The sequence below is a fragment of the Parus major genome, chromosome 3 (genome assembly GCF_001522545.3).
Source record: "Parus major isolate Abel chromosome 3, Parus_major1.1, whole genome shotgun sequence".
Lineage (NCBI taxonomy): Eukaryota > Metazoa > Chordata > Aves > Passeriformes > Paridae > Parus > Parus major.
In genome coordinates this window covers 85,692,352-85,699,114 of record NC_031770.1, presented here as the reverse complement: position 1 = coordinate 85,699,114, position 6,763 = coordinate 85,692,352, and the positions used below count along the sequence as shown (strand labels likewise).

The 6,763-nt window shown below is 35.5% G+C and overlaps 1 long non-coding RNA gene across 1 annotated transcript; it reads left to right on the top strand.

The window, feature by feature from the left end:
* Positions 1-840: 840 nt before the first annotated feature.
* Positions 841-5,964, top strand: LOC107202611. The gene is made up of 3 exons (XR_001520757.1): positions 841-918; positions 2,607-2,770; positions 4,285-5,964. It is a non-coding gene; the product is annotated as an uncharacterized LOC107202611 (long non-coding RNA).
* The last annotated feature ends 799 nt before the right edge of the window (positions 5,965-6,763 follow it).

Here is a 6,763-nt window from a genome sequence, read left to right as displayed (position 1 = left end):
AAGGTTTCTCACCTTCAGCACTTAGTGGATCATGAACATCACAGAAATATTTTTCTTCTGTTTATTTGTCCAGCAGCCTTTTCAGAATTCCCTGAAATTCCCTGACCTTTTTAGGGATTTTCTTGCTGCTGCTGTTACTTTCTTTTTTTTTAATATATATATTTAAACTTAAATTAATGTGAGTTTAGAATATCAGTTGTTATTGCAGTAGAATATCTCTCTGTTAAAACATGCTGTGATGTTTCATGATGCTCATTATGGGCAGCACAGCTGGATATTCCTTTGTTTCCTTTTCTGAAGTCGTAGCAGAACAAGGCTATTGAGAGAACGATATTTAAAGTGGAAAAAAATAAATTCAGTCATGCACAAAACCAATTAAATTAGCGTTATGTTAATGAACATGAGAGTTACATTGCAGAGCTCCTGGCATCAGTGGATGGGTTTGTGACTACAATTACGTATATTTCCTTAATCTATTTAGCTGTGCATCACTGAGGTAAATGGTGAAAAGTGGAAAACAATTCATGCTTCAGAAAGTCGCTCCCTAAATCCTTCAGTGAAAATTTCTGCATCTGTCTTGAATGACGGCCACATAATTTCTCTTTATGGAGCAGAGAGCAAAAATGCACAGTGTCACAGAAACTTAAGTTCTGTGGAGACTGTAATTCAATAACCTCATGCTCAAAGTAGGGTCAGCTGGAGCAGCTTGTTCAGTTGGGTTTTGAATATCTACAAGGATGAGGACTCAGTGGCATGTTCCTGAGCAACCTGTTCCAGTGCTCAACAACCAATCTTACAGTGAAAAAGTAATCTCTTCATGTGAATGGACTTTCTTGTGTTTCAGTTTGTGCCCATCACCTCTTGTCACTGAATACCACTGAGAAGTGTTTGTCTCCACCTTCTTTACCCTCCAATCAGGTATGTATACACATTTCTCTATGCTTCTCTAATTCCTTTCCTAATCTTAAATAAAATTTAGGAACCTTGTTGCTAGGTGCTATTTTGTTGAGTTTTTTTATAGAAATACCATATGGTTGATTTAAACAACTCTCTCCTTTTGAGCTTAGGGAGTGTTTATAATATTTAGCAAGTGTGATGAGAAAATTATACTGGTCCCAGGATTAAATCCTATAGACTCTTCATTGAATGGTTATTTATATACTTACTGTGTATTTATGCACATTTATTTATGTTTTAGTTGGTCAAATGTTGGGTACATAATAATAATTATAATAAGCATTAAAAGAAAGTTCTGTGAAAATCCTCTGCCATGTAATGCTGAAAACCCCACATACAGTTCAAAACAAACATGTTTTCTCATTTATTTTGAAAGTATTTTTATATTTAGTTATTTCAATTAAACAGATCAATTTTAAAAAACAGTAAGAAGATTAGTGACAGTTTATTAAAATTTACAGGTTTTTTAAAATTTATATACTTCTTTTTTGTGTTTAGCAAAGTTAAAGAATCCATAAAATTGATTGTAGCCTTTTGAAGGTGCCATTTTGAAATCTGTCACTTTGCAGTACTTAGCATTTCATTTGCCTAAAGTGCAATAGTCTGCTTCTGTTGACATGCATGATATATTCATTTATTTAAATACATTGGGAAATGTATGCAAGTTTATTACATATAGACAGATTCTTACCTATCCCCATCTCTCCACAGAAGTTATTGTTTATTTGCATTCATATGAATAAGAGAAGATATTATAAGAGATGAAAACCAAACAGACTTATACTTAAACATATATAATACAATTTTCTTTTTATTACAGGAAAACATGAGCCAAATCAAATTGCTGTTTCCTCATCTTAAAGCAAATAGACTATGCTTTTTTCATGCAAGTGCTAATTTTTCCAGACCCTCATTTGTCTGGCACAATCTCATTAATTAAAATGTACAGCAAGATGAGTTAGAAATGGCTGTTTACCTGGCATTACTTGCCAGATAGTCACTAGCAAATATTTTTAATTTTTTTTTAAAGGGCATGTGGGGGAAGGGTTAGCCTTTCTAGCATTCACAGAAGGTAAAGTATGCTTTAATGAGTCACAGTAAGGAATGAAATCCAACAGATTACATCCTGTCGGTAATTGCCTCCCACTTTAAAAAAGAAACACCAGCTCAGAAGTTGCCCCTGGCATTGTCTGCAAGATTATGTTCATGAGAGAGTGAGCAAAACAGAGGAGCTGAGACATAATAGGTATATTATAGGTTAATACAAAGACCCAGCATAGCCTGAAGAAGCTTTTTGAAAGCCATTACTTTTCAGAAAGTGGTGTGATGTAGTCACAACATGAAAACTGCAGTTAACAAGCATGATCCACACATTATATTGCTTCATTCTCTGAGTAGCCTCAAGGTGGTGACCAATGTATATTTCATTATACCTGTATAAGAAAGGAATAACAAAGACTTGGGAACATTAAATTGTGTCTCAAGTGAACAGGATACACTCTTCTTGTACACAGATTAGAATTTTAGGCTTAGCTAAAGTTATTTGGGCATGAAAGGGAAGCCTTGTGTACATTCTAGGGTACTAACTCATTCAGCCAAAATAAAGTTGTTGGGTTTTTTTCCCAAAATAACATTCTTACCTTTCCCAGCTAGTTTTTGCTGCCTCCCTTCAGCCAACGAGAGCATCTTGGGGCCCTACAGCAAGTCAAGATTAGCTGACTGGAAACTAATCACACGGGAAAACAATAACCAACACCAAAGATAAATGATCTGGCTCAACTGATTGCAAGTGTTGATACAAGAATGAGAACAGGTAAGAATCTCTCTCGGCAGCAGGCAGAGTTAATTTAGCTTAAGCCAATTGTCAGCCAATATCATTAAAAATCTATCGACTCTTCTACCTGTTTTTCCAAAACTACCCCCCACAATCTCTCCTTTATTTCACAAGAGATTTATAGGTCTCTCAGAAGTTCATATAGGTTCAGGAAATAATTCATAATACCTGGGCTAAATTCAATAAAGAATTATCAAAGATATCTAAATATAAATACTGAAAAGCACACCTAAAAGGTAAACACAAACCTAATTCTTCAACAGAAAAAGAGATAATCCCATATCAACATTAAATATATAAATTTAGATAGCTATATGACTATAAAAGAAAGAAAACAAAATGTCAAGATGCATTTCTTTATTTGTCCAGTGATATGGTGATTATGATGGTTACAGAACGAAAAACCAGGCAGTTGTTTTAAAATTATCCCTTGTAAAACATACTTAAATTTCAATTTCCTACATTCCAGGAAATTGCACTAAACATCAGTGGTTTTTCCTACATTGCTTTAAACATTTTCTGAGGAAACTCTTTAACCTGAAATACATGTTTATAAAACTTGAATATATGCCCATGCTAACTGCCCAACATCTATTGGTGACAACCCTGAGCACTGAGCTGTGGAGGTGGTCAGCCAAACCTCTCTCTTACTCATTCTTCCCAAGCAGGGAACACAAGTTTGAACTCTGCTAGTACCAAGACCTGAGCAGTTTTGCCTGCTTTCACTGACTTTGGTCCTCAGATCTGATGTGCAGATGTTCTCTGCCATCTGACACCAGAGAGGGAAGAATTACATCCAGATGAATTTCTAGTCAAAGACAACCTGTGCATAATCAAAACAAATCCATCAATATCCATTTTTATCTGAACCGCAAACTGGTATAATTTACACAACCAAATGTAATATTCACAACAACAATAAATTAACTATGCAAATTATTACCTTATGTACACGTATAAATTCACTTCACAAACAACCAATCTGTCATACAAACCTTGAGTTCCTTAACTTTAATTGACCTGTCACAAGCCATTAAATTTGACACATAGATAGTAGCAGAATGTCACAGGTGGATCAGGCCATGAATGCCACTCTTCCCTAGGCAACTAATTTTAAGTGGGGTCTCAAACATGGCAATAAGGACAGAACATAGAGTCTGAACAAATTTTAACCCATAAACAAGCATCTAAACTACTCTACTAATTTTCAAAGAAATTCCAGAGATTCCACATGCTTGATGGATTATTTTTTTAGTTTCTGTCAGCCTCTGGAAGTACTATATACTCAAAAAAATTTCAATCTAAGGCTATCTCGTGGTATAATTTGGGCCTGAGATACATATTTGCAACAATACTGCTCTTAATTTCAAATCAGCACATTCATTTACTAAAGATATTAAGACTAATTCTTAAATGGTTTATCTTATCTGTATCTGTATTTCATTTGTGCATTTTTTAATCCATATTTAATTTATTTTATCTGTTTTTCTCAGGAACCTGTACATGCAGAAGTCCATAAGATCTGACAAAGTGTATTGAGGGATATCCAAGGTCTTGAGGGAACTGGCTGATGTAGCTGCTATGCTGCTCACCACTGTATTCAAAACATCAGGCAGTATTCAAAATAGCAGTCAGGAAAGTCACCAGTGACTGGAAAAAGAGAAATATCATGGCCATCTTTAAAAAAGGAAGAAAGGAGGACCCTGAATATTACTAACCAGTCAAACTCACCTCTTTGCCTGATAAGAACACAGAAAAGATCTTCCTGGAAGTATGTCAAAGCATGTGTGGGGCAGGAAAGTAATTAGAAATAGCCAACATGCCAACATGGCTTCAAAAAAGACAAATCATGCCTGGCTAATCTGAACATCCCTCTATGATGCAGTGACTGCATTGGTCAGTAAGCAACTTATGGCATCTACCTTGATTTCTGCAAGGCCTTTGACATGATTCCCACACAATACCTGAGCTGCTAAATTGGAGAGACACGAGTTTGATGGATGGACTATTCATTGAATAAGAAATTGTCTGGATAACCACGTCCAAAGAGCTGCAGTCAACAGCTCAATATCCAAATGGATATCCTTAGAAAATGGTGTCCCTCAGTGGCCTGTATGGGGAACTGGTACAATATAATTGCTTACAACTGAAAGCCTTGCTGATGCAGTAAGCAATGGGATTTATATTAAATATTCTGCTTCTTTCAAGAGTTTCCTCTATGATACTTTGCAAAAGCGGATTGTGTTTACTGTGTGGAATTTCTTATTCTTTTGCCTGCATATTTAGATTTGTACATTTTTTTCTTACATAAGAACTATGAGTTGAACAGTTTCGGGTGTTAAATCACCATTGCATCCCATTGAAATGCATATTCCTCAGAGTGTGAAAACATTTTGTGCATTTTGGATACATTAAATTATGAAAGTCTTTAAAGTAGATAGACATTAGTTATAGAACTTCTTCTAAAGAGAAAAAAATATTTTATAAAGAAATAGGTGGTTCAGTAGAAGGAAATTCAAAATCCTCAGCTACCAGAATTCTTTTTGTTGAATTCCCAACAAATATATTTCCTTCAATCACTTCCAAAACCTCAAAATTTACTGTATGTTAGCAAGCACTGGAGTCTGAGTTTCTCTAGCTGTTTCAGATATCCATATGTCTGTTAACTTTTGTCAGATTTTGACTTTTTGTGACAGCATCATATATTGGAAGGAACTAGTAAGGCTTAAACATCAGAATTTGGATTCTATTTTTGATTTCACATAAAACTCTGAAGGGTTAAAATGCAGATTATAAGGCTGGTGTGCAAACATTAGCACAAGTCATGGAGAATAACTGGCTTTGGAACACTTTAGACAAATACTGAGAAATTCCTGTTGATTTATGCCTGTTGTTGACTACTGTGTTGAACAATGTTTGTAAGATGTAGCTGTGTGTTCCAGGAGTTTAGGAGAATATATGTCAGCAAAATAAAAGTCCTATAGGAACAATCCCTTGTTGAGGCTGGAAACAGTCTAATTTTTTTGTTTACTAAATTCCTCTTGGAGAAACCAATTTCATTCAAAGCAATGCAAGATTTATTCATCCTGTTCATACCAGAGTAAGAAATCCCTTTTACTTCAGAGACCATTAACAGAATTTCACTGCTGGCCATAGGACTGGATTTCTCATGTCCCTTTTCAAATATATTAAAAGCTATGATATGTACAGAAAAGAACAGATGAGTAAATAGGGGACTTTCTGGCAGTGTGAGCTATGAGTAGGATATGTTATGCATGAAGTCACTGAAATTTTGTGGTAAAAAATAATTTTGCAATACTTCTTTGTAATTATATACTGTAAGTTGATGATTAATCAGTATCCTCTACCGAGGATACTAGGAAGACCATGAGAGAAAAGAATTTGTCATACCTGATTGTCTGGAATATCTCCAAGAAGATGAGCCCAGGGTGAACAAAAGAAAACAAAACAAAAGAAAACAAACAAAAACCCCCAAAACATCCATGTTTTAACCACTATATAAAGATTAAATAGACAGCAGTTGTGAAGTGACAAGGAAACTCTCCTCAAAGCTCTCTGCAATGTGGCATCCAATGCCTGGGGTTTTAGCTGGTGCCTGCAGATTCTTGCTCATATAAATGAAGAGAAGACTTTTTAGAAAGGAAACATGTTTGACTTTTAATTCAATTTTTGCAGTCATCTGCTTTTCAATTTGTTTAATGTACCTACAGACAAATTTAAGTTAAACAATATATACTGCTGGTTCTGCAAAGATTGCTTCTTCACCATGTCTCTCACAGGAGCCTTCAGGACAAAATGTCCAGCACTGACCTGGATAAACACACCTGGATAAATGGGTGAGCACCTGGATCAGGGGTCAGGGGAAAAAGAATTGTGAAGAATGGGGTGACATCAGACTGGCAAACTGTCACTACTGGGGTTCTACAGGGCTCCATCGTGGGCCCTGTGCTC